The following is a 22,034-nucleotide window of genomic DNA, read 5'->3' as shown; positions in this document are numbered from 1 at the left end:
CATTCAACATCCTTTCCTCAAGTCACTCTTGACACAGTGTAACCACTCCATCTCGTCACGGGGCAAACAAACAGATTTCCAGACCATCCCGACCCCCACTGACATCAGAGCTCCGCTAACAATGGCTGCTTCGGAAACCACCACTGTGAGCAGCCATTGAAATGTGAAATGCCCCAAAACTCTCCCTTACCAGCGTTTCAGGAGACAACTCCTGCCAGACTCTGTGTACTCCCAGCCTTTCAGGAAACACATCCTGCTGCCTCCCAAACCGATCAAACGCTAGACAGTACAATCTCCTCCTCTGCGAACCGGCATCTCTCTCCAGCCAATGGACATGATAGCATGGACCACTTGAGCTGTCATATTAATGGTGCACTCCAAGCGCCACGGACGGACAACAGGCACCAGGCCTTCCTACATTCTCCCAAAGCTGACCTCTGTGCCGCTCCAATCCTCCCCCTTGTGTCCCTAACTCCAAAATGTCACAAGTGCAGGCACCAATGGCACACCACTTGATGACGGTGCACCTTTGAAGAGGGGTTCAAGACCCAGGATAGACACGCACATCACAATGACAGCTTCTCCTGGACTCCCCAACTGCTATCCTCCTGTTGCCTTGCCTGAGGACTGCTTAATTCTCCTTGCTCCCACCAGGCTCCTCTTCATCTGCAACAATGGCACACATTTGAGATTTGGCAATGCATTTCAACCTGGGTCCGCTTTTTAACATCCCATCCTCGTCACCAAAATGTAGTATTCGAAGGGATTGTGTCCTCCGACGTATTCCTTATCTTAGATATCTCCTTCCAGCTCTGCTGGCCTCGGAAAATGTTTCTCTAGAGGGCGCTGCGCGTCAACGTCCGCCGAGTCGATGTCCCTCGACAGCCGCCGTATCAACTTCGACGTCATCCTGCCTATAAAGGCCGCGCGCAGCGTCCATTGCTCAGTTCCGTTTTTCCGCGCTTACTCAGTGCCTCGGAATACCGTTGCTCAGTTTCGTAGACAATTTATCCTATTTACCTCGAGATATTCGATCCGTACTCGATGGCTTCCTCGTCGCAACCGACGACCCCTCGGTCCGGCTTCAAAAAATGCCGAGATTGTGGGAAAAAGATGTCGCTGACTGACCCTCACAGAGTTTGTCTGTGGTGTTTGGGAGCTGAACACCATTGTTCGGAGTGCGAGGACTGTATGTCCATGACAGCTAAGGCCCAGAAGGAGCGCAGGGGGAAGCTGGAGAAAGGTAAGACTTCAAAAGCTTCTTCTTCCTCGACGAAGTCGAGACATTCGTCTCCTCGTCACCATTCGCGCTCCAGGTCTCGGAGTTGATCCCATCACTCCTCGAGATCGAAGCACTCGAAGAGGAGACGTCAAAGATCCCCTTCTCCGTCCTCCTCTTTCTCTGTTTCTCCTAAGAGAATCCCTTGCCCCACGAAACATAGTTCCCGGGCTGAATGGGAGGAATTCTGCAAAAATATGATGAGCGTCTTCGAGAAAGCGTCCTCGACCCCCTCGAAGACTGCCGAGAGCGATGCTCTGGTCGAAAGACCCGAACGTCAAAAACGCAGCGAGTCGCAGTACCCGGCAAAGGAAGCTTCTCGAGAGCGTCACGAACCCTCGAGTAAAGCTATGACCTCAAAACCTTCTTCGAAGGTTCCGTCGACGCCATCGACGAAGGTTCCGTCGACGCCGAGGTCGGTGTCTTCGACGCCATTGTCGAAGGAACCTTCGACACACGGGTCTGTCGATTCGACGCCATCTTCGACACCGGTGTCGACGCCAAGGAAAGTCACGGTTACGACACACCCAGTGGCTATCCCCAGGTCCTCGATGACGATGGCGTCGAGATTGTCGACTTCCTCGAGCAGAATCCCTATTCTATGGAGGACCTCGAGTCATCCGCCTTTGTTTTCGACGCCACGCCCGAAGCCTTCGACGTCGGTGTCAACGACATCGACGTTTTCGAGGCCGATTATGACAAGTTTGGCTCCCTCTGCCTTGGAGATGGGTTTTACACCCTTGGTGAGTTCAGAACAATTGAGAACTATGTCCTCAATTATGGAAGAGGGAGAACTATCTGAACAGGAAGACACATTTGAGTTGCAGGGACCTGCAACCCCAGTTAGAGAGGAGTTATCCTCAGAAGAACGCAGGTTAAAGGATCTTCATGATTCCTTACATGAGGCAAGTGGGTTAGACACTTCCCCTGAGGTGGAGTTTGCTAGGCCAGACCCGGGGGAGCATGCTGAAACCCCCTATAGAGCCTTAATGGCCAGGATCACAGAATTTATGGGGTGGTCAACACCTTCACAGGCTTTCCAACAAGATGACCTCACGGATATTCTTGACAAAGGTCCACAGGGGGATCCTGTAGTGCCCTTTCATAAAGCTCTTCAGAGGAAGATTATGACAAACTGGGAAACCCCAGATGTCGTCCCGGCAGTAAATAAAAAACTGTCTACAAAATACAGGGTATCTCCTGCAGACCCGGACTTTTTGTCAAAACACCCATCCCCAGAAAGTCTGGTGGTACAGGCAGCATCTTCTACTGACGTCAAGACTGCTTACCCTACCGTCCCACAGGACAGGGACAGTAAGAAATATTATGCTACGGCAAAGAAAGTTTTTTCAGCATGTAGCATGGCGTTAAAATCTGTTAATGCTACTTGCACCCTTGCTAGATTCAGCCATACACTTTGGGAGTGTGCTTCTACAGCAGCTGACTGCATCCCGGAGGGAGAAGAAAGGGAGGCGTTCCTAAATATCATACAGGACGTTAAAGACGCTATGTGCAAATCCCTCCATACGGGCATTGATTCGGCTGACAGTATCAGCAGAGCAATGGCGGCAAGTACAACAACCAGGAGATTCGCTTGGTTGAGAAAGTCTGGTTTTGCCCCAGATGTGCAAGCCAGGCTCTTGAACATGCCATTCGATGGCTCTTCTTTGCTTGGGAAAAAGGCGGATGACAGTTTAGAAAAACTGCAAACATCAAAAGCAGCAGCAAAATCCCTAGGCGCTGCAATCCGTCAGACACCTTTTCGTCCCACAGGAACCTCTGCGAGGGGCAAGTCCTTTCGCTTCTGCTCCGCATTCGGAAGAGGTAGAGGACGAGCGGCTCAAAGGGGACAAAGAAGAACTACCCGAGGTGGACGGGGTAGATATTCAAAAGCCGCAGCAACAGCAGGTGCCTCTTTACCATCAGCATCTGCATCAGCCGCCCCAAAACCACTCTGAGGACTTCCCTCACAGGACACCTGTAGGAGGCAGGTTAACTCAACATCTGGCAGAATGGCAGGCTATCACGTCAGATGCTTGGGCATTGGAAACAGTTGCCCAAGGTTACTGCCTGCCTCTCCTACGCATACTTCAGAGTCATCCACCAGGGATCAGCTCTCAGAAAGCTCCAGATCTGCTCCTCTTGCAGGAAATTTTGGACCTGCTAGAGAAATACCTGAGGTTCGCAATTGGCAACTCTCATTATCAATTTCGAGTGCTGCCATTTGGGCTGACCTCCGCCCGAGGGTCTTCACCAAGTTAATGTCGGTAGTGGCGGCAAGTCTAAGGAGGGAAGGGATTCACGTCTACCCCTACCTGGACGATTGGTTGATCAGGGCTGTATCTTCGGAACAAGCTCAGATCCAGCTAAATCACTTTTGCCACTCCCTTCACAGACTGGGCGTCTCCCTCAATTTAAAGAAGTCACAAATGATACCATCGCAGAGACTCCAGTTCATCGGAGCGATCCTGGACACTTCCCTGGGAAAAGCCTCGCCACCAGAGGTGAGGGCTCAAGATATTCTACAGATGGTTACCAAGTTCCAAAATGCCCAACGTCTCCCAGCCTTCGACTTTTTGAGGTTGCTAGGCCTCATGGCATCCTGCATTTTCCTAGTGCCAGAGGCTCGCCTGAGAATGAGATCCCTCCAGTGGGCACTAAGGACTCAGTGGTCACAATTCTCAGGAAGAATGACAGATCTTCTTCAGGTTCCCGACAGGGTGGCTCGAGACCTTCAGTGGTGGGCCTGTCAGGAGAACATTCTGAAAGGAGAACAGTTTTGGCAACCCTGGCCGGAGATAACAGTAGTCACGGATGCCTCACTCACGGGGTGGGGAGCCCAAGCCAACGACTTGACCATCAGCGGTCGTTGGTCTCCATCGGAGTCCAGACTACATATCAACCTGTTAGAGCTGAGGGCCATCAGACTTGCGCTGAAGGCGTTCCTGCCAGCTGTACAAGGGAAGAATGTCCTTATAATGACGGACAACACAGTGGCCATGCATTACCGCAACAAAAGAGGAGGCGTAGGATCACTACCCCTGTGCAGAGAGGCGATGCAGCTCTGGTTTTGGGCAATCCAAGAAGGAATCTCTCTATCGGCAGTTCACCTAGCCGGAGAGAAGAACTTGACAGCGGAAGCTCTGAGCAGGCAGAGCACAGTCTCCCACGAGTGGGAACTAGCTCAGGAAGTCCTTCAAGAGATTTTCGCCCTTTGGGGAACCCCTCAGGTGGATCTGTTCGCCACCAGTGTCAACAGGAAGTGCGATCTGTTCTGCTCAAGGGAATTTCCCCCGAGAGGAGCTCTGGGAGACGCGTTTATAGTGGACTGGGAGTTTCCGCTTCTGTACGCGTTCCCACCGGTCCCTGTCATTCCTCAAATGATCAGGAGGTTGAGAAGATTCCGGAAAACCATGATCCTAATTGCCCGGATTGGGCCAGGAGAACGTGGTACCCGGACCTTCTAGACATGTCCATCTGCCCTCCGATTCGACTTCCACTCAGAGAGAACCTACTCTCACAGAAGGGAGGTCAGGTTCTCCATCCAGACATCAAAACCCTCAACCTTCACGCTTGGCTTCTGAAAGGCTGACGTACAAGGATTGGGACCTCCCTGATGATGTTATGGAGGTGTTGCTTTCGGCAAGGAGGCCAGCAACAAAGTCTTTATACCGCTGCCGTTGGAACAGATTTTGCAGCTGGTGTAGAGAAAAGAATATCGACCCCTTTTCATGTGGTACACCAATGGTTTTGTCCTTCCTACTCTATTTGGCGAATTCAGGCCTTCAAGTTGGCACCATTAAGAGCTATCTCGCAGCGCTATCCATCTTTAAGGGCACTGCGGAAGAACCATCCTTTTTCAAGTTACCCTTGGTAATACAGTTTCTAAAGGGGTTAACCCACGTTTATCCCCCAAGACCATTACAGGTTCCCCTATGGGATTTAAACTTAGTCCTAACTTTCCTGATGGGCACACCTTTCGAACCACTCCACTCTTGTTTGTTAAGTTTTCTTACCCTTAAGACTGTTTTATTAATAGCACTTACATCTGCTAGAAGGGTGAGCGAGTTACAAGCTCTTTCTTGTAAGCCCCCTCATACAATCTTTCACAAAGACAAAGTTGTCCTGCAAGTGAAGCCTAATTTCCTCCCAAAGGTGGTTTCTGAATTCCATATCACTCAGAAGATTACCCTGCCATCTTTCTATCCTCCTCCTCATCCGGGGAAAGAGGAAGAGAGGTTACACAGGCTGGACCCTAGAAGGGCTTTAAGTTTTTACATCAGTAGACTGGCCAGGATAAGACAAGCAGACCTGCTGTTTGTAGGCTACACAGGTCACAAGCTCGGGTTACCGATAACTAAGCAGACCATTTCCAGATGGATCATTTTAGCCATTTTGGAATGTTATAAACTGGCAGGAAAAGAGTCCCCTCAAAACCTTAGGGCTCATTCGACCAGAGGTATTGCAGCTTCATCGGCCCTCAAAAGAGGAGTGCCGGTTAAAGACATTTGTGCGGCCGCCACATGGTCGTCCGTCCATACCTTTACACGATTTTACAACTTGGATTCCTCCTCCAGTCAAGAGACTAGGTTTGGAAGGGCAGTATTGCACTCTATTCATCAATAGAAGGCAGCATGAAGTCAGTACTCCCACCTCCAATAATAGAATACTGCTATGGGAGCCTATCTTAGATGAGGAATACGTCGGAGGACACAATCCCTTCGAAGAACAAGTTACTTCTTACCTTGTAACGTTCTTTCGATGGGATGTTCCTCCGACGTATTCCTTATCGACCCTCTCATCCATCCCCGCAGTTCTACTTCCCTTGTTGTTGCAGCTTACGCTCCTTCAGGGTGATTAGTCTAGTCCAGACAGAAATACTGTGGGCTACAAAATGGAACTGAGCAACGGACGCTGCGCACGTCCTTTATAGGCAGGATGACGTCGACCTCGATATGGCGGCTGTCAAGGGACATCGACTTGGCGGACGTCGACGCGCAGCGCCCTTTAGAGAAGAATTTTCCGAGGCCAGCAGAGCTGGAAGGAGATATCTAAGATAAGGAAAACGTTGGAGAAACATCCCATCGAAAGAACGTTACAAGGTAAGAAGTAACTTGTTCTTGGCATGGGCACTGAACTCAGGAACCAGGCAGGAGACGGTAAGTACAAAAGAAGGTAACTACTTTATTCTTCAGTTACAGTTGTAGACCAATAAAGGAACACAGGGAGAATGCATCTTTCCAGCTCGCAATCCCATGCTGAAGTCCTGCCCAACGGTCACTCTCTGGAATCTCCAGCAACACACACTCTACATTCCATCCATCATTCTTACAGCAGCACCTAGCTCCCATGCATGCATGATACCACAAAAGACAAGGTCAAGAGAGGTGCCACCAGGAAGGGTAGGCTGGTTGTGGTTAGAAAAGAGAGAAGGAAGTTGAAGGCAGGTGGCTGCAGAGGATTTCAGAAGGTTAAAGGTTGACAATGGGAATGTACATAGGACTCAAGAAGGAGGTTCATTTTTACTTTTACTTTACTTTATTTCATTTATATAGTGCAACCAATAGACCCGTAGGATTTGAGGATGCTGACAATACAGACAACATGAATAACAAAAAGAATTATACAAAAATAACAGGAGAGGTACCCAAGTGGTATCACCCAACCAGAGGAGAAATACAGAAACGGGACTCTATAAACACAGTAACTCAAAGAATTATATTACAATTAGATGACCCTCTGGGAAGATATTTACATAGTCTTAAAAAATCAGGTAAGTGTCACAGAAGAAGGAGTTGAGAGGACCAGGGGGTACATAGAGTGTCATAACCGTGAGAGGTGTAGGAGGGAGAAGTTGAATAGTGGCAAATTCAAAAGGGGAAGAGGTGATGTCAGAGGAACTGAGTTGGGCAGTGGTAAAGATCTTATTGATAAGGAAACCCACACCACCACCCTTCCCAAGTGAAAAATCGATAGGATACAAAGGAGCAAGTATGGCACAGGAGGTGAGGGGTATAGATGAGATTGGAGATCCTGTGAAAGTGAGAGTGTCGGGTTTCAGTTGTTTTTGTGCAGGGAGGGAAGGAAGGAGATGGGGACGGCGAGAGTGAGGTAGAACGTAGCCCGAGTTGTTGCGAAATGCTATGGGAGAAAGGGGGGTGAAGAGTGAGTACAAGGAGGAATGGAGTAAAGTCAAGGTGCATGATAGGGCGTAGAAGAAATAAGCAAGTTAAGACAGTGAAGGAAGGGTGCAGTCCAAGAGGCAGTGGGTAGGTGGGTGAGTGAGTGGAAAGGGAAGAGGCCAAAGGTTGTCAGGGAAGGAGCAGGTGTAAGTTATGTGTTGGACACAGTGGGTCTCTAGATAACAACAATTACAGTTAATAGGCCTAAAATAGGGATGTTCATTGGTACTGTGAGGTAGCAGCAGCTCCATAGTAAATGGAGGGTAACTGGGTCGAAGCAGTAGTCAGGCAAAGGCAAAGGGAGTGCAGCCCAGACATGAACATGGGCTCTGGCAGTAGGCCCAAACAGGCAGTTGCCCTTTGCTACTTTTGGACATTAGCTGTAGATACCTGCGCTGGTGGCCCAGGCGAGAGTCTAAAACAATATAGGCATTGTGTCACATGACCCTCAAGGAGCCAATTAGAGTGCGCAAGATTGCTTCTGGACTTCTTACCAGGTTGAAGGCATGGGCCTGGGTTTTGTGACCCTCTGGGAGCCAATCTGAGAGCTGGATGCAGGCAGGGTCCTGGGTGTTGTTGACACAAGGAGCTTTGAGTTTGTGGCAGGGCCCTCAGATGGTGCACAGGATCCTCTGGGAATGCAGGCTGTGGCAAATAATTACTTTCAACATACATCCAGTCACCTGATGTGGGTACATGACCTTCTAGGAGCCAATCAGAGTGCCCAGGAAAGTTCAAGATGACTTCCAGACAGGATGCAGGCAGGGTCCTTGGTGTTGCAGACCCAGGGAGCCTCTATGTGCTCCAAGGCTACACCCCCTACCCACCAAATGTGTCTGCCATTTGTCTTTGGCCCCTTGCTACGGTTCCATGTCTAAAAAAATGGCAGTGGCTACAAAATATTGCAGCAAAAATGCTGTGGTTTTGCTGCCACAATCATGTAAAGGATGCGGGGGACAGGCAAGCAGCCAACTATGGACATATTCGCCAAAACACAGCAAGCCCCGACCATGCCTGCACAGGCCACGGACACCACCCCGGAAGAAAGGACCCCATCGAGGGATGACCACCAGATCCTGGCAGCCATAACGGAACTGAAATCCTCTTGGGGAGCCGCGATGGCAGACCTCAAAACGGCATTGGAAACCAAGATAGATGCTGTAGAGATAGAGGTCAACTTACTAAGACAAGACGTAAGAACGCTAGTGGACCGAACAAGTGGCTTAGAAAGTGCTGTGAAAACAAACATCGAGGTTAGCACCACCAACGCCAAAGAAGTCCATATTTTAAAGCAACAAATGGAAAATGCAAAACGGAGCTGAGGAGGCAGAAGGGAGGACGAGACGCAATAACATACGTGTGGTGGGCCTACCAGAGGGAGAAGGAAGCCAGGACCCCACGGACTATGTGGAAAACATGTTCATCCAGGAAATAGAGGCAGGCAAACTCTCCCAGGGTTTTGCGATTGAACGTGCCCACAGGCCCTGATGAGAAGGCCGCAACCTGGGTACCCTCCCAGAGCCATAATAGCAAAGATATTAAACTACAGAGACAGGGAAAAGATTTTGGATTTTTTTCGGAAAGGTTGGACAATAACGCGAGCTGCGGCGACTATCACTGCATATCCGGATTATACCATGCTGGTACAGAGACAACGGTACATCTACGTTGCTGTGAAAAGAAGATTGAGGACAGCTGGATTCAAATACATGCTTTTGTACCCTCCGAAACTTAAGGTTTTTACACAAAGGGAAAGCACACTTCTTTGAAACCCCGGAGGAGGTGGCATGCTGGCTGGATAACCAGGGATGTCCCGATACTGCAGTTGACCATGACCGAGATGGACAGGATAAGTGATAAAGCGATATGTTGGACATTGCATGAGGGGGAGATGCATTAATGAGGTGCCAGTAACAAAAGTATTTTGTGCGCCAGGATGCGCGGACGGGGACTAATTGATAAATCAGTGGGCGGACATGATGGACTAGAATATAGAATTGTATAATGAAGATGGGAGCCATAAATGCACTGCGATGAGTAGCCAAAAAGGGAGATACAGAATGAGGACAACCTACCCCTAATAGCTAAAGTAGTAAGGATGCCAATAGGGCGTTACTTCCCTGCTGTGCCCCGAGTCCTGGCGACTGCCAAGAAGCTGACAAGAGTCAAGAAAACGGCAAGATGAGGGGGTGCCTGAGATCCAGGGATGGAGCTGGGCAACAGTTGGGATGGGGGAAGGAAAATAGGGAGTTGGGGTTTAAGTTGGCGCAGGGAAGGGAGGAAGGAGGGAAGAGGGAAGGAGGGGAGGGGAGATGGGGTTTGAGTTGGGGCTGGGAAGGGAGGGGGGAGGTTGGGGAAGTAGTTAGGTTAAAGGGGAGGGACAGTTTGAAGTTGGGGAACGAGCCTACATACATGAGTGATGGCCTACAAGCTAGAATACGACACTTGCAAGGGTGGAGAGGGATGCTATTGGATCATGGGGGACCTTAAAGTAGTCACTTGGAATGTTAGAGGGCTCAATAGCTACCTAAAGAGGAACAAGGTTATGATGTATCTGCGTAGGCAGAAAATAGATATAGCTCTAATACAAGAGACACACCTCACAAAAGAAAGATTGGAGGTGATCCGGAAGAAGTGGAAGGCGACCATTGTCGGTGCAACATATTCAGCTTATGCTAGAGGGGTGATCACCTGGATACCACTGCATGTCCCATTCCAGTTACTACAGTCCACAGTGGAAGCAGATGGGAGGATGGTTGCGATAAGGGGGCTGGTGGAAAATAAAGAAATATGCATTATAAATACATATGCCCTGAACCAGGACACAGCGGCATACTTTAAGACACTATACAACAAAATGAGCATGCACTTAGGGGGGGTGGTGATCTGGGGAAGAGACTTTAAAAAAATATATATATGTTTATTTTAAACCAAGGCAAGGTAACAAGTTTACAGCAAATGCAACACATAGCATGGCTCTTATTTCTTCCCCTCAATGTCCCCCTCCCGACCCCTCTCCCCACCCACGGCACCGGTGTGTCTCCCAAACGCCTGTGTTCCGGTCTGTCCACCTTGTTTTATGATTCTCCTTTCAGGTGGCATCACAGTCCCCCAGGACTCGCCGGGCATTAGTGGGCTTAAAGGTCAGCGCTGGGAATCTCTGGTCATATTCCAGCACGGGGGCCCAAATGTTCTGGAAGCGGTGGAGGCTTCCGGCTTTTGCCGCTGTCACCTTTTCGGCAATCAGGATGTCCCATAGTTTCCCCCACCATTAGATCATCGAGGGGCCCTCTGGGGCCTTCCAGAAGCAGGCGGTCACTATTTTCCCCGCCAGGAGGCATTGGGTTAATAGTTTAGCTTTGTTTCCCGAGCGTGGGTATGTCCCTGGGATCGGGGTCCCCAGGAGAACAGGTCCGGGGTCGAAAGGGAGTGGGGTCCGGGTGATTTCTTCGATGATCGCAAGGCATTGTTTCCAAAACTGTTGGACCTTCGGACATCCCCACCACATGTGGAAAAAAGAGCCCGGTCGGCCGCATCCCCTCCAATAAAGGGGGTCAAGGGAGCAGTTCATGTGATGGAGCCTGAGCGGCGAATAGTACCAGGGCAGTAGAATTTTATACGCGCATTCTCTATTAGTGATGCGGGTAGATGCAGCGTGAGTTTGGTCATCCAATGGGCCTCCCAAGTTCGCCTCCCACTGAGCCATGGCCCGGGTCCTTGTAGTAAGGAAGTCTTCCGAGAAACATCTATATAGGGTAGATATTCTGCCTTGGGATAGGAGGTCCTTGAGGGTCAGTTCAAGGGCTGTGAGGGGGCGCGTAGCTGCTTGAAGGGTCTGTGGATGTGAGCACCAGTGGCAAAGCTGAAAATATGTGAACCTGTCCTTCTCTTGGAGTTGGAACCACTCTTTACATTGCTCAAATGTGCAGGGGCGGGCGTCCTCATATAGTTGGTCCAAAGTTTCGAGGCCCCCCTCGATCCAGTTCTGAAGGTTTCACGGGTGCAACCCGGGGGAGAAGGTTGGGTTGTGGAAAATTGGAGATAGGAGGCCCAGTCCCCTGGGGATCCCCTTACGTTTTAACGCCCAGTCCCAAGAAGCCAGGGTATGTTTGGTTGCCAGCAGAATGCCCTCCCCGAGTTCTCTAAGAGCTGGTGGAATGTGCGGGGCGGTCCATGGCTATCTGCCAGGCGCGGACGTGAGCTAGTTGTGCTGCTGCCCTGTAGGCCTGCAGGTCGGGGACCCCCAGGCTCCCAAGTCTTGCGTCCCCTGTTAGTGTCCTTCCGGGGATTCTAGCTTTTTTGCCTTTCCAGATGAACCGGAGCATCTTCTTCTGTAGCTTGTTTAGGTCGGATGTAGGGATGGCTACCGGAAGGGATGAGCAGGCGTAGAGAATTCTTGGTAAGAGGTTCATTTTGCAGGCCGTGATACGACCCATTAGGGAGATTTCCTGTGATGCCCAGCGTTTCAAGTCATCCTCGAAATCTTTGAAGAGCTTGGGGAAGTTGGCTTGAAATATGTCCCTCGGGTCTGCTGGGATCTGGACCCCTAGGTAGGGGATAGACTTTCTTTTCCATGTAATCGGACACATTGGGATCAGGGCCTCTTGCTCCTCCGGGGAGAGACATATGCTCAAGGCCACCGATTTGGAGAAGTTAAAGGTGAAGCCAGTGACCTCGCCATAGCTAGCTATTTCAGCTAGGGCATGTTGTAGTGAGGTGCGAGGTTTCGAGATCGTGAGTAGCACATCATCCGCATATAGGGCGATTTTGTGCTGTGACCGATTGGAGTGAGGGCCTCTGATTTGGGTGTTTTGTCTAATCCTTTGAGCAAATGGCTCCATGATAAGCGCGAATAGCAATGGGGATAGGGGGCAGCCTTGTCTGGTCCCGCAGGTTAGGGAGATCGGGGCAGAGACGGAACCATTAATTCTAAGGAGGGTTTTTGGTGCTTTGTAGTTTGCCAGGACCATTGTCCGGAAAGTCGGGCCAAATCCAAAGGCCTCCAACGTCCGCTGCATGAAGGACCAGTCCACCTTGTCAAAGGCCTTGGTGGCGTCAAGGGCCATTAGCACCAGCCCTTGTGAGTTGCGCATGGCCAGGTCAACCAGGTTCAAGGTTCTACGTACGTTATCGCCTGCAGATCTATTCAAGATGAAGCCTGTTTGGTCTGTGTGGATAAGCTCAGGCAGCACGCGAGCCAGATGGTTAGCCAGGATCTTAGAATATAGATTGGCGTTGATATTTAGTATTTAGGAGGGCTATCGGCCTATAAGAGGCCGGGTCTCTCGGGTCTTTCCCTGGCTTAGGAAGGAGGATTGTGGTGGATTCTTGCATTGAAGGGGTGACCGTCCCTGTTCCCTTGAAGGAATTGAAGAGTGTTACCAAAGGGGAGATCAGTTGGGGTTTAAAGATTTTGTAAAATCTAGGGGTTTAAAGATTTTGTAAAATTTTGTAAAATCCAGGCTCAGATGGCTTCTCCATCTGGGCCTGGGGCCAGAGGTTTGAGGGACTTAATAGCTTCTTCAACCTCCTCACCTGTAATTGGGGCCTCCAGGCTTTCTCTAGGTGAGTAGTGCAGGTGGGGGAGGGCCGCCTTCCGTAGTTACTCCCTTTGTTCGCTCCGGTCCTGGAGGGGTGCCGCCATTACTTGGGGCAGATGTTCCGCCGCTACATGTAGTTTTTCGGGTTCCGCGTATTGTATTGTCCCCTGTGTGTCTCGGAGGCCGACGGTGGTGCTGGTACGTTTTGCCTTGTCCAGTTTGGCTACCAACAGCCTGTTAGCCTTGTTGTTCTTGGCGTAGTAAAATTGTTTAGCTTTGGCCATAAGGTGGGCTCTATGTTCGGCATAATGAGCCTCTAGTTTTTTCCTGGCGATGCGGATGGCTCGCTGTGTCCCAGGGGACCAGCCTTTCTCTTTATGAGTCTCTTCCACTATTTTAAGTTCCTCCTTCAAAGCCAAGTGGGCCTGGCGTCTGGTGCGATGAAATGCCACCCCTTGTGCGATTAGTTCGCCCCTGATTACCGCCTTAAGGGCGTCCCAGGTGTTCGCGGGGGAGGTGTCTTCCACCGGGTTCTCCCTAAGAAAGTTTATGATCGCTTTGGCAATCGTGTCCCTAAGCGGCATTTCATTAAGCATTGGGTCATATAGTACCCATCTGGGGGGGGGGGAATTGGGCTTTGGAATGTGTGCTCGAATTTCCATGGTTACTGGGGCGTGGTCTGACAGAATCCGGGGGCCAATGGATACCTATGCGATGTAGCTGAGTACCTGGGCCAACGTCAGGAGAAGGTCTATCCTTGAGAAGGTCCGATGGACATAGGAGTAGAAGGAGTAATCTTTTTCAGAGGGGTGGAGGATCCGCCATGAGTTTACCACTTCGAGTGTTCTAAACAGGCGTAGCAAACTGAGTGCTTGTGTGAAGTCTCCGGGAGTGGGGGGTGTGATCTGTCCCTCGTGGGGTCCGGCACTCCATTAAAGACTCCCCAGATTATGGTTTGGCCTTCTATAAAGTGAGATAAGGTGGTGCCCACCGCGTCATAGAAAGCCGATTGCCCGGTGTTGGGGGCGTATATTGAGACAAAAGAATAGATATCTCCCAGCAGTTGACACTTGACGGCCATGAATCGGCCTATCGGGCATGATTTGGTATCCAGGATTTGGGGGTTCAGACCCTTTCTGAAGAGAATTGCTGTGCCGCTTTTCTTGGAGTTCCCTGAAGCAAAGAATCGTTGTGGGAACCACCTAGAGCGGTGCTCTCCCCAGTCTTCCGTTAGTAAATGGGTCTCCTGTATTAGGGCTACTGCTGCGTCCTCGTCCTGGAGTTTTTTCAGGATCGATTTCTGCTTAGCGGGAGAGTTCAGTCCGTTAACGTTCAGCATAAGGAACTTAAGGGTCTGGTGTCCCTGTGCTTGATCCGCCCCTGCTGTCATGTCCGGGGGGTAGGTCGGGGGGGTGTTGCTCATCCAGCATCCCGAGGGAGCACTTGCCCTAAGTCACCTTGCTCTTGGGGTTTTAACACATGCCCCCAACGGGGAAGCATAACTTTAACTGGTTGAGGGGCCATTTTTGTAAATGTGGCCATCCCCCTGGCCAACAGGGCCATTTGTGGAAATACCAGACTTATGGCGTTCCAAGAAGGTGAAATGTATTTTGGAACCGGGCATGGGCCGTGGGTGGGGCCTGCTGCGTTGAGCGTGATCATCTTGTGGCTGTGTCAAAGACGGCGAGGCATCACTGCAATGATGTATGGAGGACAGCCAGGACAGCTCCGGGGAGGGGGTGTCCCGCCAGCAGAGACTTCATCTGCGCTCTATTTTCTCCTGCTATTTGGTGAGACTTTGGACCATGAGGAACGGCTGGGCTTTGCAAGAGCCTCCGACTCCCAGCCTGCAGGGTCCTCCGATCCTGGAGACGTGTCCTCTGCAGGTGTGGAGGGACGCATGATCTTGCTGGCGTCTTCCAGGTGGCTGATTCTGCGTAGGGTACCTTTGTATGAAAATTGTAGGGCGGTTGGGAACAGCCATCTGTATCGAATCTGCTGCTCTTGCAGGAAGAGCACCAGAGGCGGTAGGGCCCTCCTCTTCTGGAGGGTGAGCAAGGAGAAGTCCTGGTATATTTGAAGAGGTGACCCCTGAAAGGAAAGTTTGTCTCAGATGTGGCTGATAGCTGAAATGGCCTCCTTTGTGGTAAAGAAGTGCACCCTTGTTATCACATGTGGAGGGAGATCCAAGTCCACCCCTCGTGGTGAGCGCAATCTGTGGGTGCGGTCCAAAAGGAGTTGTGGTTTATCTAGGTCCGGAAGCAGAGCTTGGAAAAAGTCCCCCACGTATTCGGCCAGGTCTTTGTCCGGCACAGATGATGGTACCCCACGGATTCGTAGGTTGTTATGCCAGGCTCTGTTTTCCAAATCTTCCTGCTTGAACTCGAGGATTTCGTACTTGTCCTGTAGGGATCGTATGGAGTTTTGTATTTCCCCCAGCATGACTACCTTGTCCTGAGAGTGGTTGTCGATCTCCCCCAGCCTTTGTTCCATCTCGTTAACCCTTTGATCCGTATTTTCTAGCTTGGTGGTGAGCACCATCATGCAGGATCTGATTTCGGATTTAATGTCGGCCATGAAGGCCAGTATGTCCCCTTTGGTAGCTAGGAAGCCCCACTCTTCTTGGGCTTTTGGTGGGGTGGCTTTCAGGGGGCCGGGCTTCTTCCCTTCGTCGGTCGTTGAGAACATGGCTACGATGTCTGAGTTCTTGCCCGCCTTCGATTGCTGTAACGCTCACCTGATTCCCGCAGAGGCGCCGGTCTTGACTGGGTGAATGCCGTATCTTCAAAGGTGATGTGTAACACACGGTTGGCTCTTTGGGCTGGACCTCTGAGCACTGTATGTCTGACTCGAAGAGTAAGATGTCTGCAGATAGAAAATATGGGATTAATGAACTGGGTTTATTGGGTGCCTCTCTCCTCTTCCCTTTCTCTTCTCCTGTAGAACCCCAAAGGTTAACGCCCTCACCTTAGGTAAGTGAACGCCGAGCTCTCCATCTGCCTCGGGGCAGGGTGCCGTAACCAGTTTCTTCACTGGATAAGGGTGCAGGCCTCTTGACCTCAGACGACTGCTGTCCGTCGTTAACTGCATGAACGGTAAGTTCTGGGCACTTCAAATGTCTTAAAAGTCTTTTGTAATGATATCTCTTGTTTTGCAGGGTTCCGGCGATGGCGGATGGCGGGCTGATGAGAGTTGAGGATCGAACCCGCGTGAGGAATAGAAGCGCCTGGAAGCACGTAAGTAAGCGCTTGTAGCCTGCTTCACGATGCGCACTAACTGTCCCTTTTATCTTGCAGGTACAAGTTCGGAGCTTTAGAGAAGCTGAAGGGTGCTGGAATACCCACTGGATTCGGCGTGGGAAGGAGAAATGGCACATGAGTAATAAAGTTGCCCAATGTCTTTAAACGCACCTTCTTTTGTCTTTCAGATGCGGGATGCAGCGCCGAAGGCCTCCGGAGCGTGCGAAGAGCTGGTAAGCTTTTGTCTTTCAGATGCCAGAATGCAGTGCGAAGACCTCCGGAGCATGCGAAGAGTAGGTAAGCCTTTGTCTTTCAGATGCCGGAATGCAGCGCGAGGCGTTGGTGACAGCCGATGGACCAGGTAAGAGATGCGCTGGCACTGAAGACCGTAGTGCTAACCTGTTCTTTCTTTGTCTTTACAGGTGCTGCTGAAGACTGGATTCCAGGATGGTAAGCCTTTGTTCCCTTAGGCCCAGGATCAGAAGCAGAAGACACGATGAGCGTTCTGCTGCAGAGAATGCAGAATAACGCAAAGCAAGATTCATCCATCGGGTGTGGTTTAAATAGCCTCCTGTAGTGCTTAGGTGTCTCCTTCCACAGCCACGCCTAGGTAACAAAAGAGTTCATGCTTTCCAGAAGAGTTCCAGTGTTCTGAACCTAGGGAGTGGCTCCTACCCCACCCAACAGGAAAAGTAGTCCCAAACAGAAGAGGATCAGGGGTTCAACTGGCAGGTAAGTAAGCAGCATGGTCTGCTGCAGGTAAGTCCACCCAAGCATTATGTGCCCGGCGCTTCCAGCGCTGGGACTGGGCATCTTTATGAGCCTGGTGCCACTGGCGCCAGGACAGGGTCCAAAAGGTCCCAATTGGGACTGGCTGGCACTCGGAACCGGGGTTATGAGCCTGCTTCCAAGGGAGTCGGGCAAGTCCTGATCTTTTGGAAGCAGAGATCATGACAGCACCCCCCCCCTCAAGGCCCCTCCCAAACCGGGCTTCTCCGGGGGTTTGGGCTTGTTAGGAAATGTTCGATGAAATCTTTTGATTAGACGAGGCTCGTGGACATATTCTGCAGGTTCCCAGGATCTTTCTTGGGGACCGTAGCCTTTCCAGTCAATCAGGTAAAATAGTTTAGATTTGGAGATCTTGGAATCCAGGATGCTTTTGACTTCAAACTCGAGTTCCCCATCAACTAGAATAGGTTTTGGAGATGTAGTTAGTCGGGTTTGAGGTTGCACGGGTTTTAATAGAGAGACGTGGAAGACCGGATGTATCTTCATGTGAGGGGGCAAGTCCAACTTGACCGCTACTGGATTTACTATGGTAGTGATGGAATAGGGACCAAGGTATCTTGGGTTGAATGTGCGTGGTCCTTTTAGAGGTAGATATTTGGTGGATAACCAGACTTGATCTCCTACTTGATATTGGGGGGCTTCCTTCCGATGTTGGTCTGCTCCTTTCTTGTATTGTTCTTTAGCCCTTTGAAGGTGAGAAACGGCTTCCTTAAAGGCTTGGGTGATTGTAGAATGCAGGTGGTCTACTGCTGGTGTTCCAAGATCTTGGAGTGGATCCAACTCCGAGGTTCGAGGGTGACTACCGTATAAACGAAAAAACGGGGTCTTCCCAGTTCCCGAGTGGACAGAGTTATTGTAGGCATATTCGGCTATCCAAAGGATATCTTTCCAAGTTTTTTCAGTTTGTTGTAGCATGCAGCGCAAATACTGTTCCAGAGTTTGATTGGTCCTCTCGGTTTGTCCGTCGGTTTGAGGGTGGTGGCTGGTCGAAAGTCTCACATCAATTTGAGCCGACCGACAGCAACTTCGCCAAAAATGAGAAATAAATTGACTACCTCGATCCGAAATTAGAACTGAAGGAAAACCGTGCAGTCGGACGATGTTTTCGAGAAATTCTCGGACCAGAGTTGCTGCTGTTGGTAAGCCTTTGAGTGGAATGAAATGCGCCATCTTGGAGAATAGGTCCACGATTACTAGGATCGTATTGTATCCGGAGCATGGAGGTAGATCGGTGATGAAGTCCATAGAAAGCGTATGCCAAGGGCGAGGCGGGATGTCAATAGGGCGTAAGAGGCCGGCTGGTTTTTCCTTTTGACTCTTGTTTTGGGCGCATACTCCACAGGACATTATAAAGTCTCTGATATCTTTTTTCCAGGACGGCCACCAGAAGTAGCGCTTGATCTTTTCCGAGGTCTTGGTCATACCGGGATGTCCTTCCATTAAAGAATCGTGATAACAAGAGATTACCTTTTTCTGTAAATCTGTGCTGGGCAGGTATAACCGTTCTTGGAAATATAATAGGTTGTCCTTCACCGTAAAGTCCTTTCCCTGCAGATGCCAATTCTGTATGTCTGCTGGAGTTACCAGTAGCCTGGCTTTATCCTTAACTTCCTCTATGGATTGTGTGACGATTACACCTAGAATTCTTTGTTCTGGAATGATAGGTACAGGTTTAGGATTGATCAAATGTTCTTCCACTCCCATCCGAGAAAGGGCATCAGCTTTACCGTTTTTTGTACCAGGTCGATAGGTAATTATGAAGTCAAACTCGGCAAAGAATAGTGCCCAACGGAGTTGCCTAGAGGATTGAGCTTTCGCGGTTTTCAAATATTGCAGGTTTCGGTGATCTGTAATCACAGTAACGGTGTGTCGGGCCCCCAGAAGATAATGCCGCCAAGCCTTAAAGGCGGACTTGATAGCTAGAAGTTCCTTATCAGTAATAGTGTAATTGATTTCAGGAGGCGAGAATTTGCGGGACCAAAATGCCACGGGATGCAACTGATTGGTTACTGGGTCCTTTTGTGATAGAACTGCCCCCATGGCAAGGCTCGAAGCATCAGTTTCAACGATGTAGGGGAGTTCTGGGCGAGGATGTTTTAAGATCGGTGCAGAGATAAATCTAGTCTTCAAATTCTGGAAAGCTTGTTCCGCCTCGGTAGACCATTCAAAACGTTTGTTTTTCTTTAACAAGGCGGTGATGGGCTGGACTATTCGAGAGAATTCGGGGATAAACCTGGGGTAAAAGTTAGTGAAGCCTAACATGCTTTGAACACCTTTTACGGAGGATGGCGATGGCCATTTGAGAATTGCATCGACCTTCTTTGAATCCATACGCACTCCGCTAGGTGATAATATGAATCCCAAGAATTCAACTTCAGTCACGTTGAAAACGCATTTTTCCAACTTAGCGAAAAGTTTGTGTTGACGCAATCTCTCGAGGACCATTTTCACGTGTTTCCGATGTTCAGTTTCCGATGAAGAATAAACAAGGATGTCGTCAATGTAAACAACAACACACACATCTATGAGCTCTCTGAGGACATCGTTCATAAAATATTGAAAGGCGGCCGGGGCATTGCAAAGTCCGAAGGGCATGACCTGATATTCAAATAGCCCATACTTGGTGCGGAAGGCCGTCTTCCATTCATCGCCTTCTTTTACTCGTACCAAGTGGTAGGCTCCTCTAAGATCCAGCTTTGTATATATGCATGCTTTTCTGACTTGGTCCAGGAGTTCAGGGATCAAAGGTAACGGATATCTATTCTTAACGGTGATCTGGTTCAGGGCGCGATAATCTATACAAGTTCTAAGGTCCCCTTCTTTTTTTGGAACGAAGAACAAAGCTGAGGAAGCAGGGGACTTGGAAGGACGAATAAACCCATTCGCTAGGTATTGATCCAGGTATTGTCGGAGGTGAAGATTCTCAGGCTCGGTGAGGGCATAAATTCTACTACAAGGAGGAGTAGATCCAGGTATCAGGTCTATCTGGCAGTCATAAGACCTATGAGGAGGTAGAAAGTTAGCCTGATCCTTCCGGAAAACATCTTGGAATTCTAGGTATTCAGGAGGTAACTGGGGAGCCTCTGAGGAAATTGCTGCCAGTGCAACACCAGGTCGAGGGTGACAAGTAGAGACACATTCTGGAAACTGAACCGTTCTTGCTCGCCAATCGATCTGAGGATTGTGCTTCTCTAACCAAGGAATTCCTAGAATAATCTGGAACTGAGGGGCCTTGATCACATCGAACACGATCTTCTCATGGTGTCCATCTTGACTTACTAGCGTCACTTCTTGGGTGGTATGCGTTACTGGTCCGGAGGCTATCTCCGTACCATCCACCGTAGTAATGACGTCCTTTACAGCCTTTGGACAAAGAGACAGATTCATCTTCAAAACCATTTCATGATCCACATAATTGCCGATGGCATCGCTGTCGACGTAAGCTTCAATCGCATGTAATCGATCCGGATGTTCAGGGCTAATGAGGACCATAGGTATCACGAAATGCGAGGTCACGGAACTGGTTTTAACGCTGGGCAAGAGGACCTCTATTCTTGTCGGGCGAGGTCGTTTCCCTGCTCAGAGTTTGTGACCCTGGTAACTGCAGCTCCTACTGCCTTCTTTTTTTTTTTTTAATTTTTTTTTAAACTTTTATTTTTTCCGGCAGAGGTTCACAAGGCACATACATCAAGGCAACACATTTGTATGACATATTATACTTGAGCAACACAGTAATCATAATGCAATAGACATAGCAATAGCACCAGGGCGAGTCCTAGGAAGAGGGTATAGGGTCTCAATGTGTAGGTGGTGTCCCTTGTGAAGCAGGGGGCAAGTCAGTTGTGGGTGTAGTTTCACTTTGGTTGTTAAGATAGGTGTTAAATTCAACCCAGATGTTCTTGGGGCGGGAGTGGGCTGGGAGCGTGGACAGGTATTCCTCCTCGCAGTTTCGTGACCAGGTGAGCAGATTCAGCCATTTCTTAAAGGGCGGAGGGGAGGAACTTTTCCAACTCTGGAGTATGCATTTCTTGGCTATCATACAGCTTATGTTTAAAAATTTGGCCAGACGTCTAGTGTCCTCCGTTTTCCAGACTCCGAAAAGGACTGCTAAGGGATCAGGGTCAACCGCCGATTCAATAATCTCGGTGAGTATATTTAGGATGCTATCCCAGAAGTCAGAAAGTCTATTACAGGACCAAAACATATGTACATGGTCAGCTCCCTCTACTCCACAGCGCGGGCAGGGGTGCACCATGGTGCGAGTGAACTTCGAAGTCCTGTGCGGGGTATAGTAAAGCCTATTGAGGAGTTTGTATTGCATGGCCCGGTGACGGAAATTAAGAGAGACCTTTTGGGTGTGTAGGCACATTTCCTCCCAGACCCCATCGGGTATTTCTAGGCCCAGCTCAGTTGCCCAATCGTCGCGTGCCCTGAGCACTGGGATCGGGGTGATGTCTTGTAGGATCTTATACAATGAGGAGACGACGCCGCGAGCGCCGCCCGAGTTAGTGATGTATGCTATCGCCGGACTATCAGGGGGCTCATCTGGAAATGAGGGCCATCTGGTGCGGAACGCAGCTCGGAGCCTATAATATTGGAGGGTCTCTAGAGCGGATCTGGTGTGCCCCTGTTTCCATGTTTGAGGATCAATGAACCTGCCTTCCGGATAGAAGTCCGATAATGCCTGGTACCCCAATGCGCCCCAATGACGGGCAAGAGCAGTATCATGCGTGGGTTCCAGGCCCGGGAACGCCCAAACCGGGAGCCATTTATAGTAAGGGAAAGGGTCGGATGTCAGACACAACAGGCGTGCCCAGGCATATAGGGTCGCGCTGGTAGGATCTATGGGGGATTCAGACGTATAGTGCTGATGCAGTATGAGGGCCATTATGTTAGTGCCGGCGGCTGCCAGTCGTTCCAATTTAACATGTGGGCGGGCAGGAGAACCGGGGTACCAATGGGTGGCGTGTTGGGCCTGGGCCGCAATCCAATATAGCAGCAGGCC

At 50.0% G+C, this 22,034-nt stretch overlaps 1 protein-coding gene across 3 annotated transcripts in view; it reads left to right on the top strand.

Annotated features, from left to right (window-relative positions):
• SRPX2 (sushi repeat containing protein X-linked 2) overlaps positions 1–22,034 on the top strand; it is a 1,035,003-nt gene that overhangs the window by 196,848 nt on the left and 816,121 nt on the right. The window lies entirely within an intron of this gene.

This window comes from Ambystoma mexicanum, chromosome 5p (assembly GCF_040938575.1).
Source record: "Ambystoma mexicanum isolate Mex_15411 chromosome 5p, UKY_AmexF1_1, whole genome shotgun sequence".
Classification (NCBI taxonomy): domain Eukaryota; kingdom Metazoa; phylum Chordata; class Amphibia; order Caudata; family Ambystomatidae; genus Ambystoma; species Ambystoma mexicanum.
Note: the sequence above shows the minus strand (reverse complement) of the source record. Positions and strands in the feature narration are given on the sequence as shown.